Source organism: Typopeltis vanoorti, chromosome 11 (assembly GCF_054136105.1).
Source record: "Typopeltis vanoorti isolate ZY-2024b chromosome 11, IOZ_Tvanoo_1.0, whole genome shotgun sequence".
Taxonomy (NCBI): domain Eukaryota; kingdom Metazoa; phylum Arthropoda; class Arachnida; order Uropygi; family Thelyphonidae; genus Typopeltis; species Typopeltis vanoorti.
Window position 1 is genome coordinate 20,444,450 of NC_143559.1, and position 26,340 is coordinate 20,470,789.

The window sequence follows — 26,340 nt, forward strand, 5'->3', positions numbered from 1 at the left end:
AAACTCACTAATATTTTTCTGGTTTTCTACCAAGCATCACAATAGCATATTTTATCTATTTTATATGGGCTACCATTTGTTAAAAAGGTGTTGCAAAGGTCCCTAAACTGTTTCAAAGACTGTGGCATTTAAACAGCCTTGGCTCGTGAGTAAGAGTTTTGAGAATGCCATACTATTGGGAAAAGTGGTGGTGTGATTATTTGTGTAAATACCTAAGTATTTACACAAACAATTTACACCTAAGCATGAGTGGATTTTCTGAAGATAGAGAAGGATGATGAACTATTAGGAAGTGTATCTATCACTAGTGCATCTAAAATCCTTCCTTCTTCTCTCCTAGGTATTTGTGTAGGTATTACATTCAGATCATCACCCTTTCCAACAGTATGGCATCCTCAAAACTCTTACTGACCAAGCCAGAGCTATTTGTTCAAATGATACAGCCCTTAAAACTGCTTAGGGATCTTTGCAACACCTTTTTTAGCCAATGGCTATAGCCCATATAAAACGTATTTTATTACGTGCACTCGCCATCCCTACTGCATCCAACACACAGGATCACAGCAAAACCATTTCCATTCCATATATTAAGGGTACATCAGAAAAAACATCAAAGTATTTTGCAAATATGATCTCCATACTACTTTCAAACCTTTCATTCAAGTAGCTACTTTTATACGTTCTCCTAAAGATCAACATCCTTTTGAACATCCAAGAGTGTATAAAGTTCCTTGTGCCTGCAAGTTAGTCTACTTTGGACAGACTGGTAGATCAGTTAACATACGCCTTGAGAAATGAGGGGGCATACACTATATTACAGAACCAGGTGTACATGAGAGTTGTAAAATAATGGTTATAAGAATACTAGCGATACACTGATTTTTCTGTATACAAATGCTGGAGCATTAGGAATAAAAGGGAACGAATTTGTGACCTTGATTGATTCAGTCTCTCCAAAGGTTGTGGGTATCAGTGAAACTTTGTTAACTTAGGAGGATGTTCTAACAGGGATAGAAATCAAAGGGTGTAGCATATTTTGGCAGGATAGGTAAGGTAACCATTGTGGTGGAGTGTTAATCATAATAAGAGATGAATTGTGCACTCTCAGGGAGGAGAATCCCAGTGGAAATAACACTAATGGTTTTGAGAGTATATGCTGTGAGATATATTGGATGTTTATAAGACAAGATATTTAGTGGGATGCTGCTAGACCAATGAATATAGGTGATGAGCAGGAAATGTCTAGGGAATTAGTTTGGTAAGTGCAAAGTGAGCAATCATTAAGGGAGACTTCAACTTTAGTGATATAAACTGGGCAGAGGAGACAGCATGCAATAATAAGGAAACTGACTTTTTTGGATTTGTTGGACAACTATCATAGGCAGAATGTAGTGGAGGAAACATGAGGATCAAGAGTTCTGCATTTGGTCATAGCATCAAAGGATCTGATTGTGACTGAGATGGCATACTTGTCTGCTGCTGGTGAGAGTGACCATGTAGTAATGGTTTGGAGGATGAATAGGCACATGCATTTAGAAGTATCAAAACAGAAGGAAGTTATGTAGAATTATAAGGCAAGTGATTATCATAGAATTAGAAACTAGCTTACAGTAGTACAACAGATGAAAGAATTTGAAGGAAAAGGGGCCTGTAGTGCATGGGAGATATTTAAGAAAAAATTGTAGACAGCAGTGACAGATTGTATACCTTGAGTGTTAAAGCATGTTACAGCAATTTAAAGTCAAATGGATGACAAAAGGAATAAAAGGGGAATTGCAGAAGAAAAAGTGATTATGGAAGGCATATAAAGAGAGAGGTGGAGAGCAGTTGCATAAGGAATATAAGATTCAGGTAGGAAAGTGATGACAAGTATTGCAAGGAGAGAAAAATTAGAATATCAGAGGAGATTGGCACTGCAATCCAATAAAAATCCAAAAAGTTTTTTCAGTATGGAGTGAGTAGGAGGAAAAATGAAAGTGGAGGGATTATCTTGCTAAGTGGAGATGAAGATCAGGCAGCAAAAGCAGATAACATAGTTGAACTTTTTAATGATAAGTTTATTAGAGTGTTCTATCCTGGTAATATAGGCTTTATTCTTAGAAGAATGACAGATTGAGTCATTATCCTTCATGATAATGAGTGGTGAAGTGTTAGAAGTGAATGAAGAGGATGTATTCCAAATACTGAGTACACTCAATGTCAATAAGGCAGGAGGACTAAATGGAATTTTACCATGTGTTTTAAGAGAATGTTCTATGGAACTGACTGTGCCATTAAATTTGATGGGGTAATGTTTCTGGAGAGTGGGAAGGAGATTAAGATAATACCATTGCATAAGAATGGTTATAGAATGGAGGTATCAAACTATAGGCCAGTTTGTATTTCTTCTGTAATTGTTATGATTTTTGAGAAATTCATAGAACTCGTATCCAGAATTGAAAAGATGAGGGTAATATTATTTATGCAGGATTTGTTAAAGGGTGTTCTTGTTTTAGTAATCTAATTACCTTTTACTATAGAGTAACTAGAGCACTGGATGAGGGCAAGACAACTTTATTTTTTATTTTTACAAGGCAAGGTGTCACATGGCAAGGTGATTTTTAAGTTGCATCATATGGGTTTGGATATCAGGTTAGTGGATTGGCTCTCTGATAGATATCAGAGTTGTATATGGGGAAGCAGTATCAGGGAGTAGGAAGGTTACTAGTGTGGCTCAGTCCTGGGACCATTGCAGTTCATTCTTTATGTCAATGATATGTTATGTCAAAGAATGATTGTTATGGGAGATTTTAACTACGGCAGTATAAGCTGGGAAGAGGAAAATGCAAGCAGTAAGAAAGGGATAGAATTTCTGGAATTCTTGAGGGACAAATGTCTTCTGCAGCAGGTAATAGAGGGAACAAGAGATTCAAGAGTTTTGGATTTGGTCATAGCATCAGAAGAGCTGATAATAAGTGAGATGACATCTCTCCCACCAGCTGGAGAGAGTGACCATGTGGTTTTAACTTGAAAGATGAACAGACATGCAGGTGTATCAAAGAACAGGGAACGTATGTGGAATTATAAGGTGGGTGATTATAATAGTCTTAGGTATCAACTAGGGGCAGTTCCATGGAGGGCAGAATTGGATGTCTAGGATATCATTAGTGCTTGGGAAATTGTGAAAGAATATTTGTTAGCAGCAATAGTAAGCTCTATTCCATGGGTGAAGAAGAGGACACAATTTGGTGTAAAGCGGATGACAAACGATATCAAATAGGAAATGCAGTTGAAAAAGAGATTATGGAAGAGATATAAGGAGAAGGGTGGAGGACAGATACATGAAGAATATAAGACACATTCCAGGAGAGTGACCAGAATGGCGAGGAAGGCAAAATTGGAATATGAGAAGAGATTGGCACTACGATCCAAAGAAAATCCTAGGGAAATTTTTAGCTATGTGGCCAGTAGGCAGAGAAACGATTGTGGAAGAATGACATTGTGGGATAAAAATGGGAATAGAGTGACTGATGCAGAGGATATAGTGGAGTTGTTCAATGAGCACTCTATTGGAGTATTTCATCCTGGAGGAGGTTTTGATACTAGAGGGATGGGGCAGGTTTAGAGGTGCAAGAGGAGAGTGTGTTCCAAATACTGAGTACTCTGGATACCAGTAAAACTGTTGGACGGGATGGTATTTCACCACGGGTTTTGAGAGGATGTGCTAAAGAACCGACAGCTCCGTTGACCTGACTTTTCAATAAAAGTCTGGCAGGAAAGGTACTCAGGGAATGGAAGGAAGGTAAGAGAGTGCCACTGCATAAGGGCAGTAGCAGACTGGAAGTATCTAATTATAGGCCTGTTTGTGTCATCAGTAGTTGTTGAGGTCTTGGAGAAATTAGTGAGGGACTATATACAACATTGGGCAGATGAGGGTAATGTTATCTGTGAGAATCAACATGGATTTGTTAAAGGGTGCTCTTGCTTTAGTAATATGATGGCCTTTTATAATAAAGTGACAAGAGCAGTTGATGAGGGAAAGGCATGTACTGTCATTTTTTTGGATTTTGCAAAGGCGTTTCACAGAGTGCCACATGATAAGCAGATAATTAAATTGCAGCACATGGGTTAAAATGTCAGGTTAGTCAAATGGATTCAGGATTGGCTGACTGATAGGTATCAGAGAGTTGTGTATGGTGTGGCAATATCAAGGAAGCAGAAGGTTACAGGTGGGGTTCCACAGGGCTCAGTACTGGGACCTGTATTGTTCAACTTTTATATCAATGATATTGACAATGGATTGCAAGGGGACATTCAGTTGTTTGCGGATGATGTGAAGCTGGGAAGGGTTATCAGTAATAGTGCTGATGTGGCAGCCCTGCAAGAGGATTTGAATAAACTAGACAGATGGGTAAATGAAGGGGGTTGTCGGCTCAATGCAGCAAAATGTAAAGTCTGGAGGGATCCATTGATGGGAGGATGCATGCTCAATTGGAGGAGGTTGGGGAGACGAGAGATCTGGGGATGATGATTGACAGAAAACTGAAATTCAGGGAGCATATTGCAAAAGTGGTGAGGGTTACTCAGAGGATTGCTGCAATACTGAGAAGGATGCTGACCTGTAGAGATAAAAGCGTTATCATTCCGTTGTATAAGACCCTGATCAGACCACACTTAGACTATTGTTCTCAGGTTTGGTCCCCAGGATTTTTTAAGGGGATAAATTGACTGTGGAAAGGGTACAGAGGCAGATAACAAAGATAGTTTCAGGACTGTACAATATGAGTTATGAGGATCGACTGAGGGAATGTGGACTGCAGAGTTTGGTGGATAGAAGGAGAGGTGATATGATTGAGACTTTTAAACTGTTGAGAGGAAGTTACAGTGTAGACATTGGAAAGTTTTCACTTGGTGGAACAGCAGGAAGGAGCAATGACAAGGGGCCATCCCTGGAAGTTACGAAAGGAGGCTGTGCGCAAGAGGGTGAGAAGTGGTTTCTTTGCATGGAGGGTGGCTGAATATTGGAATGTATTGCCTGAGAGAGTGGTTGGAGTGGGAATGGTCAATGAGTTCAATGAGTGGTATGATAAACTTTGCGTTTCCTAAAAACTACCTCCCATGATGAGTCTTTTGACTCCATGGAGGCCTGGATAATAACAACAATAATAATAATATTGTCAGAGGAAGAATTTTATATTTTTCAGATGATGTGAGGGTTATTAGTAATAGTGCTGATGTTTTGGTTCTTCAAGTGGATTTGAATAAGCTGAAAAGATTAGCAAATGAATGGGGATGTCAGTTTAATGCAATTAAATGTAATGTTTTAAAATTTGGGATCCAGACAAGGAATACTTAATACTCACTTGTTGTAGTTATACTGGAAGGAGAGGAAGGCAAGGGATCTTAGGTTGATTGTGGATAGAGATTTGAAGTTCCAAGGACATATTGCAAAAGTTGTGAAAATACCTCAGAGAACTGAGGCAATGTTGAAGAGAACACTGACCATGAGAGATAAGAGTGTGCTGGTCCCATTGTATAAAGCTTTGATCAGACCATTTCTGGATTTCTGTGCTCTGATCTGGTCACTGGGATGAAGCGAGTATACAGACAGGGATAACAAAAATGATGTCATTACTGTACAATGTTGTTTATGAGGATAGACTGAGGGTATGCCAAATTTGGTATATAGAAGGCAAAGGGGGAGGGGATATATTATCGAGACATTTAAGCTGTTGAAGGGTTATTATTGTGTTAACACTAAGGAGACTTTTCTTATGGTAGAAAAAGGGAAAGGAGCCATCCCTGTAAGCTGCAAAAGAAGGTGGTGAGGAAAGGGTAAGAAGTAAGTTTTTTGCATGGAGAGTGGTAGGAAAATGGAATGTATTGCCTGAGAACATGCAGACTTTGGATGATTTTAAGACTCTGTTATGATTTCATGTGTGGTCTTATCAAAGTCTTATAAAAAGGCAAAATGACTTCCTTATACTTACATGTCAAGGTTAAAATAATAATTTCTATTTTGGAATGCTCTAGCCATTATTACAATTCGGATTGGTGCAGGATTGGTATGACAGCTTCTGAACATTTTTCGATAAATGTTCTTTTTAAGACTGCTTCTGTTACTAGTTTCAACTCCATGCCACTCCATTCAAAATTTATACAGGATAATGAACTTAATCGAGTTTTATTATAGATATTATAGATAGACCTAGGTGTCCGTTAATCATAATAGTGCTTTACATTATTCACAACATCAGAATAAAATAAACAAAATATAATTTATTGAACTTAGTAATATTTCTAATTAGTCTTCAGAGTAAAAATTACAATTGTGGGAAAACAGAGTCCGCATAGTTAGATGAGTGGCTATGCACTTCGCAACCATATGCCTGGGAAAGGAGTGTCCTGGGTTCGATTCCTGTTGTGAGGAGCTTAAGATCTTTCTCAGACATAGCCAAGTTAGCCAGTCTTAGGCGTGGACTGCAGGGTTTTCTCCCCAGTTTATTTGGGGGTTTTCCTCCCACAAACAGGCAAACCAGCCTTGAGAACATAACGCTTCTATAGACACAGAACACACCGGAAGGCACAGGGCCAATCACCTTATCCTCATATAACAGATGCAGTTATAAGGAACAGAAACCCTTGACACCGTAAAGGTAAAAGAGGGAAAGATTAAGAAAGAAAAAAAAAGAGTATACAGTTAGATCATTGTACAAACATTTCAAATTATAAATGAAAAGGAGCTAATGTCCTATAAAGGGATCCTTTAAGAACGAGATAAAAACAAAGTTAATTTTGAGAATTCAGACTAAATGTAGTCTTAGAATGCCTCCCAGATCTTTGGCAAATTAGTGCAGCCAGAGAATTAGTGGTGGTTGTGGGGATATATGATTTAAGTGTACATAAGAAGAATGCAAGGGTGAATATCAGGAAGTTATGGAGAAGAGTGAAAAATAACAATATAATGGGAAAGGGTGTCAGTGTGTTGCAAAGTATGACAATAATGAGTTGAAACAGAGAGTCGAATCATGAAAAGTGTTTTAACAGACCTGTGTGAGAAGAATGAACTACAGTTAGTGGATGTTTGCAAGAAGAATGGAATTATACAGATGTGATGGATTGCACTTGAATAGTTTTGGAGTGAATGCATTGGAAAAATTATTGCTAGATGGTAATGCAGTGTGTGATGCAAGCAAGAGATCAGATGTAAAAGAAGAGTGGTACTGAAGAGACAGAAGTGCTTGGCAATGGAAACAGCAGTAGTGTGAGAGATGAAGAGAGATGGGGGATGGAAAAGGAACAGAGGAAACAGGGGGGATGATCCAGATGGACAGGAAGATATGGCATAAGAGAAAGTGGATGTTGGAAATAGTGAATGAATGTATGTATGTATGAGGATGATCAACATAGAAACTAAATAGAGCAGGATGTGGGTGGGAAAGTTCAGACTGAACGGATATATGAGGTAAGCACTGATAAAGGGTATTGTGGTAGGGAAATCACAACCAAGCAGCGGCTTGGATAGGACTGGTTATAGACCTAAAGTGAACCACTATGTTTATTTAATAATGCCCGAACTATTAGAAATAATGAAAATGAAACGGTTTCACTGATTAAGTTTATTTGCCTAAAAATCATTGGAATAAGTGAAACATGGATGAATGAAGATCTTTCTTCATTCATCCATGTCCTTCCATTTCCTTACTTCCATATTACATATCCTTCCATTTCCTTACTTCCATATTACATATCCTTCCATTTCTGTTCCTGACAGGAACAGAAATGGAAGGATACTGTTTTTTTTGTGAAGATAGAAAGGATAAGAAGGGAGGAGGAATGCTGATAATGATAGCAGAGAAATTATGTCCGCATAAGGTAGATATGAGAGAAAAAGTGGCAATGGTTATGAGGCAGTGTCGTGTGAGGTGGAGGTTGACAGGAGGACATTTAGTTGGATGTTGCTATAGGTAATTTTAATGGGCATTTTTAATTATGACAGTATAGATTGGAATGAAGAGAACATTTGGGAATAAGGAAAATGAATTTGAGTTCTTGAAAGATTACTATCTCAGACAGCATGTAAAAGAGGGCACACAAGTTTTAGATCTGATCATTTCATCATAAGATGTAATTGTGAGTAGGGTTTTTCACTTTCCTCCAGTTGGTGAGAGTGATCATGAAGTGATCACCTGGGTTGTGACTAGCCATATGCAGACTTCTATGAGGAAAGGATATATATGTGGAAGTACAAAGGAAGGTGGTTATGACATGCTTAGACAGCTTGGAGCTATAGCATGAAATGAGGAGTTGAGCAGTAAGTTCCCAAGAAGGAAATAATGTTGTTTGGGAACAGACAAAGAAATACATAACATCAATGTGTGAATGTATTCTGAAGGTCAAAGGGCTGAATAAGGTAGGTGTAAAATGGATGAATGAGGGGTTTAAGCTTATAATCTGGAAGAAGAAGAAGGCACTTTGGAGGCAGTACAAGATAAATAATGCTTATAACTAGTTACATGAAAAGTATAAAGAACAGCCAGGAGAGGTATGACTCAGTAACAACAGAAGTGCAGTATGAGCAGAAATCGGCAAATCTGGCAAAGAAAAACCTTAGAGAGTTTTTTTTAGATATGTGGCAAATAGAAGGTAAGATAATGTTAAAGAACTTAAATGGTAAAATGGTAACTGCCGCAGAAAACATTGTTAAGGTATTTAGTGATCAATTTATAAGGTTGTTTTTTCATCCTCATCAGGATGAAATCATGAGAAACTTATGTGTAAAGGACAGACATAAGAGAGAGAGGATTCCTTAATTGTGAGCAAGCACGAGGTAATTGAGGAAATAAACAACTCTGATGTCGATAAGGCGGCAGGATGGATTTGAATGACATATGTCTTAAACGAATGGTGGCAATGTTCCATGGAATTGGCAGTAGCAAGTATTAGTATGCCTGTTTAATAAGAGTCATACAATAGCATAGGTTCCAAGGGAGTGAAAAAGAAGGTGAAATTGGTCCACTGCATAAAGGTGGTGACAAGGCTGTGGATACAAATTATAGGACAATCTGTATATCTGGAGTTGTGGTAAAGGTACTAGAGAGATTGGTGAGAAGTACGATATAGAAATGGGTTGATAACAGCAGTATTCTCTGTGGTGATCAACATGGGCTTTTAAAGAGAGATCATGTCTTACTAACTTACTTATGTAATATAACAAGGTGACAAATGTCTTGGACAAGGGACAGGCATGTACAGTAGTATAGTTAGATTTTGCAAAAGCTTTTGATAGACTGCCACATGAAGCTTCTAAATAAATTGAAATGGATGAGACTGAATAACAGATATCCGAGTTATAAATTAAAGATGCTAAGAAATTATATAATTGGTTTCATCCTTTATCCAAGTGTAAGAAAACAAAGTTTGCACCTGAAACGACTGGGCTACTTGTATATAGAGCTGATGACTTCACATCAGTTACCTTAGTATCCCTTAAAGCAAAGCACATATCCTTGCAGACATGTATAATGCTATATATTAGGGGAAAGGGCTACTACCCAGACTGGTTTTGACCTTTATGAAGGTATGTTTAAGTGCAGGGATACCTCTCTAAAAACCTTGAGTGATCTACAAGATCACTGTAAATTTCAATGAGTGACCCTAAAGGATCACGACTAAACTCATTGCTCCTGACCTGAATCACAGGAAACTCAGCAGTATTCCCATCCATTGACAAGCAAAAACCAGCCACCAAGTAGAACATCTATACTCTTCAGGAAGATAGTATATGTGAAACTAATGACAAGAAAAAGAGAGTAACTTGTAGTAAGATAGCAAACATGAATGAATGACAAAGAGAAAAAGGGTGACTGATGGCAAGATAGTGAGTATAAATGGTGATGAGAATGTGAATCAGTATATGAAAGTAGAGATGAGGCAAGAAATGAAGTGTATGCAGAGTGAAATGAAGAGAACTGTAGACATGTATTGAAGAGTAAGGAAGAATGGAATGAATGAAATGAAAGAGTTAATTAATGATTTAAGAGTGACACTGCATAAAAATTCAATTATTAAACATGGTAAATGAGAAAGTGCAGAAGTTTATTCCTGGAAGTAGAATGAGCAGAATGATTTTGGTGTTGGGTATGAAGAATAAGCAAGTAAAAGATTGGTAATGGTAAGAGGAATAAATGATTTGGTTGGAAACAAGTAAAATGTGAGAATGAATATCAGAAGGTTGTTGAATAGGGTAAAAGTTAAGTGTGGTAGGAAGGGAAGTCGAGTATGTTGTCCATGTATGACAGTAATGAGTTGAGATAAGAAAATATTATGAATAGTGAGTGGAGCTGTGTGAAGAAAAGGGAATGCAATTTGCAAATGTGTTAAAGGATGGATGGACTACATTTAAATGGTTTTGGTGTGAAGGCAATTGGCAAGGATCTTGCTGGAAGGGAGAGTAATGACTGTAATGAACAGACGATCTGGAGAAGTAAGAAGTGATGTGGAAGTGCAGAAAAGCAAGATAGGAGAGGAATGGAGAGGTAAGTTGTGTGAGTGAAAGGAATGAGGAACATAACAGTGGAGATAGAGAGGAATAGCCAGAAGAATGTATGTAGGAGTCACATCTGAGAAACAGTGTTGGTGGGACTTGTTATGGAACCAGAAGGAGTATTATGTATGCTTTTTTTTTTAGAAATAAGTATCTGAAATAAAGGAAACAAAACTGTATCTCTGATTCTGCCCCCCCCCCCCCCCCCCCAAATAAATAAAAGTTGTTGGAATCAGGAATTGTTGGCTGAGGATAGCATCATGAAAAGAATATATAGAGAAGTAGAAGTATGATGTATTTTGTGAGAATGGTGGAGTGCTGTTGATGATAACAGAGGAGTTACGTGCATCCTAGTTGGAGATGTAAGGGCTAACTAAATAATGACATTGGCTTTGAGGCAGTATGGTGTGAGTATAGGTGGACAGGATGAAATATGTAACTGTATTTTTTAAATAAATTACAACAGACTAATATTAACTAATTAGTCTGTTTAATTAATACTTCCAATATTTCGACAAAGTCAAATTGCCATTGTCAGGGAACCATATATAAAAAAGATACATACAGGGTGTTCGGGATAAATTTGACATATTTATAATTAATTATATTTTTCCGTAAGTTACATGTATTAACACACACTTCTCTTCATTTAAAAGTTTGGACCCTTCTTCATTCATATACAAGATGTCAGAAAGGATGGATAGCTGGAACCCACCTGAATCATGGAAGAGAATAACTTGTATCATGATGATTCGTGCCCGCCATCAAAATAAGAATATTACGACTGCTGCCCAATGCTCCCTGAATACAGTAAAAACAATCAGGCATGAACTAGAGACTTGCAATGGTGACTACGAGGATGTAGCAAGAAGAAAGATCCCTAGCAGACGATCTGATTGCGTTCGTACAGCAGAATTCCTCGCAAATCTGCAGGAACAGGTGTTGAAGAACCCTGGCATTGGAATTCGGGCTTTGTTCGTGGAGTTGCTAACTGTAGTCAAGCCCTGGATAACAAGGGTAGCCAATGGTAGGCCGTATGTATGGCAGCAGGATTCGGCCCCTTGCCACACCTCTGGGAAAAGTCAAAAATTGTTGTCTGAAAATTTCTACGACTTCACCAGTCCAAATGTTTGGCCTCCAAACTCCCCAGACCTTAACCCCATGGATTATTTTGTATGGGGCGCAGTTGAAAAAGACACCAATCGCACTTCCAGTAATACAAAAGCCCAGTTAATGGATAAAATTAAAACAGTTTTTGCGGCCCTTCCCAGGGAGACTGTAGCATCAGCTTGTTCGAGGTTCCGAAGCAGAATTGAAGCTGTGATCGATGCTAATGGTGGTTATTTTGAGTAAATCTTGTTGATAGTATTGTAATTAACTCTGCCTGTAATGTTTTTTTGTCAATTCATTAAATTTAATAGATACAAAGAAGATTTTCTTTTTCCTTACGAAACTGTCAAATTTATCCCGAACACCCTGTACATGCAGGCACATGCTAAGTAATGAAGCTGAGAGTAGGCCTAAAGTCCTAAATAGTGCCCTCTAGTAGGCTAAATTGGGCATCCTTGGCCGCTGGACTGAAGTATGGAGGATGAAAGCTTCCCAAATTTGGGACAGTTTCATGCTGCCGAATTTGTTGAGGTTAGGGTAGTTTCTTAAGGCAGAATCTGCTTCTGGCTTAAGAAACTGGCTTCAAGGAAAAGTCTGTTGTATATCGTACTTAGATTTGCTACAATGGAGTAAAGTGGCTTTCTTCCAGCATATTTTATGGTGGGTGTCCAAAGTCAGCAAGTCTTTGCAGAGAACACAGTTGAGATATTAAATAAGCAATTCATAAAGGTATTCATCCTTGGGAATGTGACAGTGCAGATCTTTCATGAAGTGAGAAGGATGGGCTGATGGATAAATGAAGTACATGGAGAATTTAATAATCTTGATGTTACATACAGGGTGGCTATAATTAAACTTCCCCTATTCAGAACCGCATGTTGCTCGGTCTAACAACTGTAATGTCACCAAATTTGGTAGGAAGACTAATCAACATGTGAGGAGGAGGATTCCATGAAAAAAATATTTTAGTTCAAAAAGTTGCCAATAGGGAGAATATGGCATTGTTGTAGCCCAGGAAGCTGAAAATTTGCATAAAACAAAGGTGAACACCTTTTTTTCTGACATTATAAGAGCTATAAAGTAAAGGGAAAACTTTACAAATGCGTTCATATTGATAGTCATGTACAATATGTACTTCATTTTATCTTATTGCATGTTACTTGTAGTTATTTTACCTTAATGAGTGCAATGCATCAGCCACTTTTTGTGAGTTTAGAACCTGCCAGAACTGGCATAAAGGTCTTTGTCAGCTGAAGTAATTAGATCAATGACTCAGAAGTTTGAAGAAACAGGATCCTTGGAAGTTTGACCTGGCAGAGGAAGGAAACCACTGACACCACGGGTAACTGAAGTTGCCACCACAATTGTCGACAGATCACATGAAAATGTTGCTCTTAGTAGCAGCACCTGTGGAGTAGCATGACAAATGGATATACCTTATTTCATGGTATGGAAAGTCTTATGCAAAATTATTACATTTTATCCATACAAAATCAGCCATGTACAGCAGCTGCTACATGATAAGCGACTAATATTTGTTCTGACGTTTCTGGTCAGATTGGAAGTCAACAATGCTTGGCCTTAGAAAATTCTGTGGGGAGATGAGGTGCATTTTTATTTGAATGGGACTGTGTAAACATCCCAAATTATCAAATTTAGGCTTCTGGATCAACCCATCCATGTGCTTCAGGAACTCCCATTACATTCAAAAATTTACTAGTCGGTGTGGTTTCACAGCAGATTTTATAATAGGGCCATTATTTTTTGAGGACATCACTCTGTCATGACCAGTAACTTGTTCCATTACTGCACAGAAATATCGTAATATGCTGAACAGGTTTGTCATTCCACAACTTCAGCAGTAATGATGTCTGGACAAGATATAGCACCTCCCCACATTACATGACTGATACAGCAGCAGCTTCTACTGCATCGCTTCACAGAAGAAAGAGTAATTAGTCGCTTCTTTTAGAAGTTGAGTGGCCAACTCACTCCCCTGATATTACTCCATGCGATTTTTGGTTGTGGGGTTCACTGAAAGGCAACTTTTGTCATAGCAGTGTCTTGAACCTGGCAGCCATAAAGGACAACGTATCATGAACTGTGACAAATATTCGTTTAGATATGTTATGTTCTGCTGTTGAGAGTGCTGTGTATAGGATGCAATTTCTGGTCCATGAGAATGGTGGCCATATTAAACCAGGTCCTCTTTTGCATTGGTGAACTCAATGTTGCTCTAGTAATTGTAAAACCATAATTTGATAAATTAAATTGATATAAAATGTTTTATTGCTATGTTATAAACACATAAAGGTAATTTGTCTGTCCAATTTTAACACTTTTTTTACATTGTGCAGCACCATATTTTCCCTATCGACAAATTTTCAAACAAAAATTTTATTTTTGAAGAATCCTTCTTCCCATGTCTTGATTAATCTCCCTACCAAATTTGGTGACATTCGGTTATTAAATCGAGATTCACAAGGCTCTGAATAGGGAAAGTTTAATTATGACCACCCTGTATATAAGGCTGTAGGGCTTCATGAGATATCACAGTGCATTTAAGAGTTCTGTTGGAATTTGGCCCAGTCACACTTATTTGGGCCAAGTATCAAAGGAGTGCAAAGAAGGTAAAATTGTTCTTCGTCATAAGGGGTGATAAGACTAAAGCTAGTTTGAATGTTTTTGATTAAATTTCAGTTGTGAAATTAGTATTGTCTTAATGATAATGTATAGTATCAGTGGGAAAGGAGTTATCATTATGTGCAATTGAGTCATGTTCATTGCAAGTGTCTTCAATTATTTATAGACCAGATGTGAAATTTGGTCTAAGTGTTAGAGAGGTTAATGAAGACAGATTCAGAGTTGGGTTGACAACAGCAGCATTCAGGGACAGCGTGGGTCTGCTAAAGCATATTTTTTAAACTGTGGATGTCACAACCCATTAGTGGACCATGAAATCAGTTTAGTGGGTCACCAAAAAAACTTTCTTTTTTTTTTTTAATGAAATATAATAGAAAATATCAGAGTTTATCCCATATATTTTGTAGCTTTCTTGAAGATCTTCAACCTCATGTGATGGTATATTATATCTCTTCCACATTGATTGGTGCATTTTTGCAAACTTCTAAATATAAATGGCACACTAGTTTGAATGTTTTTGGTTAAATTTCAGTTGTAAAATTAGTATTGTTTTAATGATAACGTATAGTGGAACACAAATCCTAAAACATACCCCAACTCAATATCACCAGAATTCAAGATTGGCACTATCAACATAAGCCTGAATGACAAAGAAATGGAGCTAGCTGAGGAATTGGATAAGTACTAGATCGACATAATAGGGGTGACTGAAACAAAAAAGACAAAAAACAGTGAGATCTTTCTGAGCAAGAAATATGAAATGTTATACTCAGGGAATGACAATCAAGGAAAAGAAGGCGTAACAATAGTATTCAACATTAAATACAAAGCTAATCTTCTTGAATGGCAGCCAATTTCAGGGCAAATATCAGAATTGGAAACTGGACAATGAGACTTATTTGTTCCTATGGTCCCACAGTTGTTGGAAATTTTTTTACTTGGGTAGACTATAATAAATTTAGTTTAATCCTTTATCCAAGTGTAAGCAAACAAAGTTTGCGCCTGAAGTATCTTCGGGACTGAGGCAACTCGTGGTAAAGGTGAACAAGTTGCCTCGCTCCTGAAGATACTTCAGACAAAGGATTAAACTAAATTTATTATAGTCTAACCAAGTGGGAAAAAACTTCCAACATCTTTCTCTAAATCCAGAATAATTTAATAATAACGTGAGACACCTTTTGGCAACTTGTATGTGACTTCTCCATTGCTTCCACCTTAGTATCACCACCTCTGGGTCTGGCTCCCACTGACGAGACCTCAATAAAGTTGAAACTGGTTTGGGTAGTGGCCCTTCCCCTAATGCATAGCATTATACATGTCCGCAAGGAGATGTGCTTTGCATTATGGGAGATACTAAGACAATTAGTGATGAGAGCTTGGTCCACCTTTACCATGAGTTGCCTCAGTCCCGAAGATACTTCAAGTGCAAACTTTGTTTGCTTACACTTGGATGAAGGATTAAACTCAATTTATTATAAGGTTCTACTAGGTAGAAATGGGGAAATTTTTTGAGGCTTTAGAGAAAGCAACCGACACAATAAAAAAGGAAAAGTTGGTCCTTGTTGGGGATCTGAATAGCAGAGTAGGAAATGATTGTCAGACATACAAAAATGTTTTAGAAAAATGTGGAGAAAAGAGCAAAGCTAATAATAATGGCAAATACCTGTTGGATTTCTGCTCAGCACATGGACTGGTTATTACTAACACAGTGTTCCAACATAAAAATGTGCACAAATTCACATGGAGAAAAGAGGCAAGGAATAAGAAAAGTCTCATTGACTATGTTATTGTTGATAGCGATGTTTTCTCACTGATGCAGGATACTAGAGTGTAAAGAGGATTTGAAATGGGGTAATGATCACTATTTAGTCTTAGTATGATAAAATTGAATTTAGTATTGAAAAGAACATGTAAGAAAGTTTTAAAGCAAATAAAAGTTGAGCAGCTCTCAGATGTGAACTGAAGACTAAAATACACAAACATTATTCAAGAAAAAATGAAAGAGTTTGTGAACAAGAACCAAACTTTGAAGATTCAGTGGCAAGCCCTAAAGAAAACATTGATCGATTCAGCCAGAGAGAGAGGCATGTGGTGAGGTTGTCTGCAAGGATAGAAAAATCAGAACTCCATGGTGGACATAGGAAGTTAAAGAGACAGTGAAGGAAAAGAAGAAAGCATATCAAAAGTTCCTGGCAAATAAGTCAGCTTGTGCTCTTAGAGAATACAGAAACAAATGTAATAAAGCTAAACACTGTATAAAACTTGCTAAACAAAAGTCATGGGAGGACTTTGGTAAGAACATAGAAAATAAATACCAAGAAGGTGGCAAGATATTCTGGAGGTTGTTGAAGAAGCTCAGAAATGGAGGAAAGAGTGCTGTAAAAGGATTTAGAGATGATAAAGGTGACATGAAAACGGGAGAAAAAGATATCCTTGAAGTATGGAGTAATTACTTCGAAAAATTTCTAAATGGAACAAGCAGCGATGACAGTCACAGTGGTAAAACACACTGACCAGGCATGCAATCAGAAATACATATCCATACTTGAACTAGAAAAAGCCATCAAAAGCTTGAAATATAAAGGCAGCAGGAGTAGATAGATGATATTCGATCAGAAATGCTCAAATATTATTATTATCATCCCAAGACCTCATGGAGTCATAGACTCATCTGGGAGGTCCCTTAATCACACACACATCTCATCATACCATGTCTTAAACACACTCAAACTCCTTGCAGACACCACAAGTCTTACAGTGGCTTCACTGCATAGTTGAGAATGCCTAGACAGAGGGACAAATTCCAGATGATTAGAGTAGAACTCTCATATATAAAAAGAGAAATAAAACTGAATGTGAGAATTATAGACGTATTTGTCTACTGAGTGTTCCATTATCCAATATTCTTGAGAAACGGTTGAGAAGGATTCAACTAGAGGCTGTCAGGATCAGATTTTCACTTTATGACAAATAGTTGATCATGGGAATATAACAAAGATCTGTATTTAAGTTTTGTAGATCTGGAAAAGGCATATGACAAGGTGCCAAGAGACAGAAGCTATTCAAAACGCTAGAGTTGAATGGTGTCAGTGGAGCATCATATCAAGCAATACTTAGTCTTTATTTGAGTTGTAAATCAGCAGTTAGAATTGAAGTACAGGAAGATGGATTAATGTTAAATCTGGTGTTAGATAAGGATGTACAGGGTGTTCGGGATAAATTTGACATATTTATAATTAATTATATTTTCCCGTAAGTTACATGTATTAACACACACTTCTCTTCATTTAAAAGTTTGGACCCTTCTTCATTCATATACAAGATGTCAGAAAGGATGGATAGCTGGAACCCACCTGAATCATGGAAGAGAATAACTTGTATCATGATGATTCGTGCCCGCCATCAAAATAAGGATATTACGACTGCTGCCCAATGCTCCCTGAATACAGTAAAAACAATCAGGCATGAACTAGAGACTTGCAATGGTGACTACGAGGATGTAGCAAGAAGAAAGATCCCTAGCAGACGATCTGATTGCGTTCGTACAGCAGAATTCCTCGCAAATCTGCAGGAACAGGTGTTGAAGAACCCTGGCATTGGAATTCGGGCTTTGTTCGTGGAGTTGCTAACTGTAGTCAAGCCCTGGATAACAAGGGTAGCCAATGGTAGGCCGTATGTATGGCAGCAGGATTCGGCCCCTTGCCACACCTCTGGGAAAAGTCAAAAATGGTTGTCTGAAAATTTCTACGACTTCACCAGTCCAAATGTTTGGCCTCCAAACTCCCCAGACCTTAACCCCATGGATTATTTTGTATGGGGCGCAGTTGAAAAAGACACCAATCGCACTTCCAGTAATACAAAAGCCCAGTTAATGGATAAAATTAAAACAGTTTTTGCGGCCCTTCCCAGGGAGACTGTAGCATCAGCTTGTTCGAGGTTCCGAAGCAGAATTGAAGCTGTGATCGATGCTAATGGTGGTTATTTTGAGTAAATCTTGTTGATAGTATTGTAATTAACTCTGCCTGTAATGTTTTTTTGTCAATTCATTAAATTTAATAGATACAAAGAAGATTTTCTTTTTCCTTACGAAACTGTCAAATTTATCCCGAACACCCTGTACATTATTCCCTCTGTTATTCATTATCTATATGGATTACATTAGGAAGGAACGTGGTATTAAACCTGATATGAAAATTGGAGATATTAATGTCTGCTCGGAAGCTAGGAAGAGGGGGTGATGGAGAAATTGTTGGCGAACATGGCTTTGGCACCAGAAATGACAGAGGAGATCACTTAGTCCAGTTCTGTCAGGAAGAAGATCTAACAATAGCAAATACCTGGTTTAAACTTCCACCCAGAAGACTGTACACTTGGAAATCGCCTCAAGATAACCAACATAACATTGTCCGAAATCAAATTGATTATATACTGATAAATAAAAGATTCCACAGTAGTATAAAGAGTGCAAAGACTTATCCTGGAGCAGATATCTCATCAGACCACAATCCCATAGTTGCAGAAGTACGTCTTAGATTAAAATCAGCTAAAAAATCACAAAAGAAGAAAAAGAAAATTGATGTAGAAAAACTGAAAGACCCAAACATAAATAAAAGTGCCAAGACACAGCTTAACCTGCGATTACAACAGATTAACATAGAAGAAAATAAAAGTGTGGAATCTCTTTGGAATAGCTTAAAGAATGCCATCGTAACAACAAGTATTGAAGAAGTAGGTTATGTGAATAATATAAAACAACAGGAATGGATGACAGATGAGATTCTTTCTCTTATTGATACAAGAAGAATGTACAAAAACAAAGATCTAGCCAGGTATACAGAAACACATAACATCATCAAGAAAAAAATAAAAGAAGCCAAGGAAAATTGGATGAAAAATTTATGTACTGAAATTGAACTGCTTCAGAAGAAACATGATAATTTCAATCTGTATAAGAAAATCAACGAAATTTCCGGAAAACTGAGGAAAAAGCAAATAGTGTCTCTAAGAGACGAAAATGGAAAAATAGTTCTAGAAGAAGAGAATAAAGCACAGATTTGGATAAAATATGTAACAGAACTTTTCAATGATACTAGACAGAAGCCTATAAATATAAAAGATAACATTCAAGGACCAGCAATCATGAAATGCGAAATAGAGAATGCTATACGAACAAGTAAAACAGGAAAAGCCAGTGGACCAGATGGTGTGCAAACAGAATTTTTAAAATTAATAGAACCAGATAACATCAAACTTCATGAAAAACTATTTAATGAAATATATGAAAGTGATAAATTTCCATCAGATTGGCTCAAATCTACATTTATCACTATCCCAAAGAAACCCAAAGCAAATTCCTGTGGTGACTTCCGACTTATTAGTCTAATGAGCCAAACATTAAAAATATTTTTGAAAGTAATTCAGAATCGCATTTATAGAAAAAGTGAAGAAACTCTAAGTGAAACACAATTCAGCTTTCGGAATGGTTTTGGTACTAGAGAGGCCCTTTTCTGTACCCAAATATTGATACAAAAATGCATAGAAAAACAGAAATGTGTCTTTATGTGTTTCATAGATTTTGAAAAAGCATTCGACAAAGTCAGACACACTAACTTAATAGAAGTCCTTCAACAAACAAGGCTAGACGAACAAGACATAAGACTAATAACAAATCTGTATTGGAATCAGTCAGCTACCGTTCAATTAGACAACATTACCACCAGTGATATTAACATCAAAAGAGGAATGAGACAAGGATGTGTGCTCTCACCACTCCTGTTCAACATATACGCAGAGGTAATCTTTAAAAAAGCATTGGAAGAATGTCCAGAGGGAATCACAATAAATGGAAAGATTGTTAACACCGTGCTAATTGCAGATAACATTATGGATCTCCAAAAACTCATTGACAGAGTATACATAGAAAGCCAAAGAATGGGAATAAATATGATCATCAGCAAACATCCAGCCTCATCAATGAAACTGACACTCAATGGGAAAAATATTGATCAAGTGTCAAGATATAAATATCTTGGTTGTTGGCTTAATGAACGGTGGGATCCAGAAACAGATATAAAGACAAGGATTAAAGTTTCACGGCAGTCCTTCATGAAAATGAGAACACTATTCTGCAATAAAGACCTAAACATGGAAGTAAGATGCCGAATACTGAAATGTTATGTGTGGTCTATTCTGCTCTATGGAGTTGAAACATGAACATTGAAGGCGACAACCATCAAGAAAATTGAAGCCTTTGAGATGTGGCTATACAGAAGAATGCTAAAGATATCATGGACAGAAAAAATTACCAATGAAGAGGTCTTAAAATCCATTGGCAAAGCTAAACATCTTGTACAAATAATCAAGAAACGAAAAACATCATATCTTGGCCACATCATGAGAAACAGCAAATACCAACTTCTACAAACTATTTTGGTAGGAAGAATTGATGGCAAAGGAACTAGAGGAAGAAAAAGAATATCATGGTTTGACAACATCAAGACGTGGACAGGAAAGAGCAGTGCACAACTGCTCAGATTAGCACAAGACGCAGTTGGTTCGCCAAGATGGTCGCTGACCTTCGATAGAAGATAGCACAATAAGAAGAAGAATGTCTGCTCTTTGCTTTATGTGGATGATGTTATACTTCTAAATAAATCTGCTACAAGTCTGCAAGATTCCCTGACTAAATTGAATAACTGTTGTAACAGATATGGTATTAAGGGCAGCAATAGCAAGACAAAGAATGAAAATAAGCAGAAGCATTGAAAATATCAACTGCATTGAATGGAGAACCTATAGAACAAGTAAAACATTTCAGCTACTTAGGTACGATTTTTAGTGAAGATGGTAAATTAAATATGGAAATAGTCAACAGAATCAACAAAGTTGGTATGGTAGGAAGTCAGCTGAATACGTTTATATGGAAGAAGAGAGAAATTAGTCAAAACACTAAATTAGCTGTATGCAAGACAGTGTTCAAACCAATTTTAACTTATGGATCTGAGAGGTGGGTGAGAAGTAGAACACTTGACCAAAGACTGGAGACCACAGGTATGAGTACCGAGAAAGATTAGGGTCATGAACATGAAATGAAATGCCATCATTGCCATTGATGGCATCAATGGTAATATCACATTAAAATCGAGGATATTAAGAAGCAACTTAACAATGTTGGCATGCAGGAATGTGTTAGCAGAGCTAATCTCAGCAAGTATGGTCACTTAAACAAAGATTAACAAAACAAGTGTTCTCTGCAGGGTGGCAGGAAAAAGAGCCAGAGGAAGACCAAGATATAGGTGGATTGATACAGTAAAAAGTACCTTAGAAGATAGAAATATAAATTCTGACAATGTTGGAGTCTTGACAGGAAACAGATTGATTTGGAGGAAAATTGTTCATAGGAAGTTAGTAAGAATATAAGTTTTTCATGTAGTACTATCATATCCTGTACAACCCTTGAGGGTACTTGTCAGGAATTAGTTGATAATGATGTATAATGTATAGTGTCCGTGAAGGGCAGTTGATTATGCAGAGTCAGGTCAGTTTCATCCCAGATGCTCCAATTTACACAAATTGTCACAACATATAGTATATAGACCTTAATTGTGTCCATACTATATTTAGTGGTACAAAAAAACTACCTGTTTTTCTTGCATTTTCAGTACGAGGAAGGGATATTTGCCACTATGCAGTGACATTTTCATTCGTCTTCCAAAATAACAGAGTTATTTTGGAAGATGAATGAAATCATGAGTCAAACTGGTTATTCCTCTGAATAAAAATGAATCCTATGTTTTATGTCAATCATACATAGGAAATATTTTATTTATTTGAATAAGTTTTGTTTATGCTGTTATGAATTTTTTTTCAATGTTGTATTTACATTTTAATAAAATTAGTGTTCGATATTATTATTATAGGCTACTCCATGGAGTCCTTACTCATCGAGAGAGACCCTAAACATTCTGCAAGCACTATTCAACATTTACACAGTATCTATCATACTTTTCTTTAAACTCTGTTACACTTTTGATTTTATTTTTTATATATTGTAAGGATATATTATTTTGTTTCAGTTTAGTGTGTGTGTGTGCATATATATGTATGTTTTTCATTTCTCTCAGATGGAGAGAGCTGATCCTAGAGGTAGTGCAACATCAGAGCAACTCCTGGCAAAGACTGAACGCAATTCCAAACTGAACGCCTTCCAAAAATCAGTTTAATATCTTGTGGGCTGACAAGGTCTGTATCATATATTAAACTGATAACAGATACTACACTTTTCACTTCTTGGCCTTTTGGCAAAAAAAATACTGTAGTATCTGTTCTTATCAGCTTAATATCTGATACTAAACTGATTTTTAGAAGACAGAAGTGTTTGAGGTTTGTCCCATCTTTGCTATGCATTATATATACAGTAAAACCCCTTTTTAACTTCCAGGGGACCGATGGAAAAAAGTGTAAATAGCAGGAAATGTAAAAAACATTAAAAAAAGGCTAAACGATGACTTACTGCTAGTATGTGACTCTACATACTAGATTACAAAATTTAATAACTGAAAATAAATGAATTAACAATTACTTACATTTATCTAATTTAAAAAAATCTTTAATTATTGATTGTTTTTGCTTTCTCTGCACTCTTATAAATTCCACCTGCCTCTCCACAGTGTATAAGGCATTAAATGCCCCATCATCTCCTGGTGCACTTGCGGTATACTGCCTCAAAACAGAGATAGCTTCCGTTGCTTCTCTACTAGTAGGGACGGTAGGTTCTTGATCACAGTCTTCTTCAACAAGGTGGTTGGAAAGGATGTCTTCTACACTTGGTACCACTGATGTGATCACACCAGCTTCAACATAGTCTTGCAATGAGGAAGACTCATCCATCACATACCAGTTGATGGGCTCTGACATATCTTCTTCTTCCTCCTGTAATTGTTCCTCCTCTTCCACAAACGTAACATCCAATTGTTTCTGGAAGGCATGAGTTGCGTTTGTGGTTATGCATGCATTATGTGGCCAAAGCATGGTTATGGTCATTTATTTTGGATCCATACCATTATCATGCATAAGCACAGCTTTTTCAACAAGCATTTTTCTATATTTCCATTTAAATGCATGGATGATGCCCAGATCTAATGGCTGAAGCACGCTTGTACAATTAGGGGAAAGAACACTAATCTAATGTTTCTGAGCTGCAGATCTCCAGGGTGTGCAGGACATTTGTCTAGCAGTAGTAGTATTTTGCAGTGATTTGCCACCATTTTAGCATCCAGAGCATGCATGGTGGATGTGAAGATGCTGTTCTTTTGTCATCATACTTAGTAGGATGATTTTTCACATTCTTAAAACACTTTGGCTTTTTAAATTTACCAATTACCAGTGGAGGTAATTTTTCTGATCCATCAGCATTGACCATAAGCAAAATAGTTACCTTCTACTTGCTGAGTTTTCAACCGTGACACTTCTCTCCTTTAAAACACGTTTTACTTGGAAGAATGTTATAAAAGAGCCCAGTTTCATCAACATTGAAAATATTTCTTGGTTCATAGTCCTGAATAATAGTCTTTAGTTCATGTTTCCACTGGTTTAGTTTCTCCTGCAACACTATTACTTTCTCCACACACTTGATTATACACAATATTGTGATGAGTCTTGAAACAATCAATCCATCCATTTGATGCAGTAAAACCATTAATCCCCAACCTTGCAGCAAATTCAAGGGCTCTCGCTCAGAGTATAGTACTATCGACTGGAATACCCAATGCTCTTGTAGAAACAAACCACTCTGCCACAAGTTTATCCAATTCATCGTATGTCGATGTCTGGATATATATATATTTTTTGGCATAGTGCCAGATTGCTTTGCATTGAGGTCAATGTTTGACCTGTTTTTTACTATCGTGTTCAAAGTGGACACAGAGAGTCCAAGATCTTTTGCTAATTGCACACGTGTGTTTAATCTGCAAAATACCCTTCTACAGCTGCAATCACTTCTTGATTCGAAGAAAAATGCTGACAAGCGAGGAAGAGTTTCAGTTTTGACAAGAGACAGAAGTCAGAGGAAGCCAAATCTGGGGAATAGGGTGGATGTTCCAACAATTTGTAGTGCAGATCCCTTAATTTTCTCATTGCCAAAACACCTTTGTGGGCAGGTGCATTGTCCTGGTGAAAGATAATTTTTTTTCTTCTGCAAACCGGGTCTTTTCTCATGAATTTTTTCATCTAGTCTGGTTAAAAGATCAGAATAATACTCCCCGGTTATTGTTTTACCCTTTTCAAGATGATTAATAAACAAAATGCCTTTAGCAATCCAAAACACCGATGCCATGACCCTTCCCTTCCTGCTGATGGAACTGACTTTGTCTTCTTTGACACTGAACAACCGGCTTCTGTCCACTGTTTTGACTGCTGTTTGGATTCTGGTGTGTAACGGTGAATCCAAGTCTCATCCATAGTAATAAATTGATGCACAAAATCAGTTTTATTCTTGCTTCAAGCACTGTTCTGAGATTTTCATGCAAGTGCATTTTTGATCTGCTGTGAGCAAGTGCAGCACCCATCTTGCACAAAGCTTTTTCATATGCAATTGTTCATGCAAAATATATCCTAAACTTTCTTTTGAAGTGACTATAGTCTCAGCAATTTCACACACTTTGACTTGCCGGTCATCCATATTGCGCCTTGATCAATGATTTCTGGTGTTGTTACACTTTTTGGACGTCCTTCACGTGGATCATCTTCAAAGCTGGTACGGCCACGTTTAAACTCGGCAGCCCATTTCTTAATTGTTGAAAATGAAGAAGAAGAGTGCCCATAAAACTTTTTATGAACTTCGACTGAATTTCTTTTGGCATTAAATCTTCTTTTACAAAGAATTTTATAATTGCACGATACTCCATTTCAAGAGGTATACAGACAACACTTTTGCTTCAGACAGCTGTATAAAACAAACTACTTGTTTGTGTTATATATATTATAGATAGAATGACTTGTAATTTTAAATGGATGTTTATGACAGATGTACCAACTTTGAAAAAAAAAAAATCTTGCCAATAGTGTTGCCATCCAAGGTCGAGACCGAGAACTTTTCAGACCGCGCTGTATATCGTGTGTGTGCACCTGGTCAAGATGAACAATAAATTTTTTTTTCTTGTGTCGCAGTTAGAAAAGTGAAAAACACTGCTTTTTACTTATTATAACAAGGTGACAAATACACAGTAGTTTATTTAAATTTTGCAAAGGCCTTTGATAGATTAAATGAGCTGGTGATTAAACTGGAATGGATAGTGTTAAATAATGGATTAGTGTGCTGGATGCTGGATTTCGGACTGGTTGTCTGGCAGATATCAGCAAGGTTAGCATGGGAGAGGAAAGTCATTAGTGGCATGCTCCAAAGATCTGTTTCAGGGCTATTGCTGTTAAGTTATATGTTAATGATATTATAATAAATTTAGTTCAATCCTTTATTTAATCCTTGTTAATGATATTGTTGAAAATTATGCAGAGTTGAGAAAAGATATAAGTGTACAGCACACGTGGCTTTGCAAGACCTTTCCAACTATTCTTGCTGAAAGGGCAAGTGAGTGTTGCAAGAGAACTTGAATGGAAAAATGAACGGTTACCAGTAAAGGTTTCACAGTGTAAGCTTCTAAAATTTGGGAAAACAAAGATGGCATGCATAATACACAGTAGTGGAGAAGATAAAAGATCTGGATATGATGGTGGATAGGGACACTAAATTTAGGGAACATACTGCCATAATTGTGAGGACAGCACACCAGATTACTATGAATGGATTTGATCATAAGGTTTTCAAAAGTATGAAGAGATACTGGAAAAGATCCAAAGACAATTGACTAAGATGATTTCTGAAATGTATTGCATGAGAAAATTTGCAGTCTAGCAGATATCATACATACATACATACATCTTCAAGGCCCACCTTTCCTAATTGGGTTGTGAGGGCAACAGCTGCAAGAGGAACTTCCACTGGTCACGATCCTCTGCCACCGAGCTCAGGTGTTCTGGTGGGATTCCCAAACATGTCCACCCAAGGT

The 26,340-nt window shown here is 37.2% G+C and overlaps 1 protein-coding gene, 1 non-coding gene and 1 pseudogene across 2 annotated transcripts in view; 1 reads left to right on the forward strand and 2 right to left on the reverse strand.

Annotated features, from left to right (window-relative positions):
- LOC150101354 (phospholipid-transporting ATPase ABCA3-like) overlaps positions 1-26,340 on the reverse strand; it is a 305,741-nt gene that overhangs the window by 110,420 nt on the left and 168,981 nt on the right. The gene's annotated exons all lie outside the window — the stretch shown is intronic.
- LOC150101356 (U2 spliceosomal RNA) lies at positions 22,402-22,591 on the reverse strand. Its single transcript, XR_016549110.1, has one exon. It is a non-coding gene; the product is annotated as a U2 spliceosomal RNA (small nuclear RNA).
- Positions 22,560-22,706, forward strand: LOC150101357 (U2 spliceosomal RNA; annotated as a pseudogene).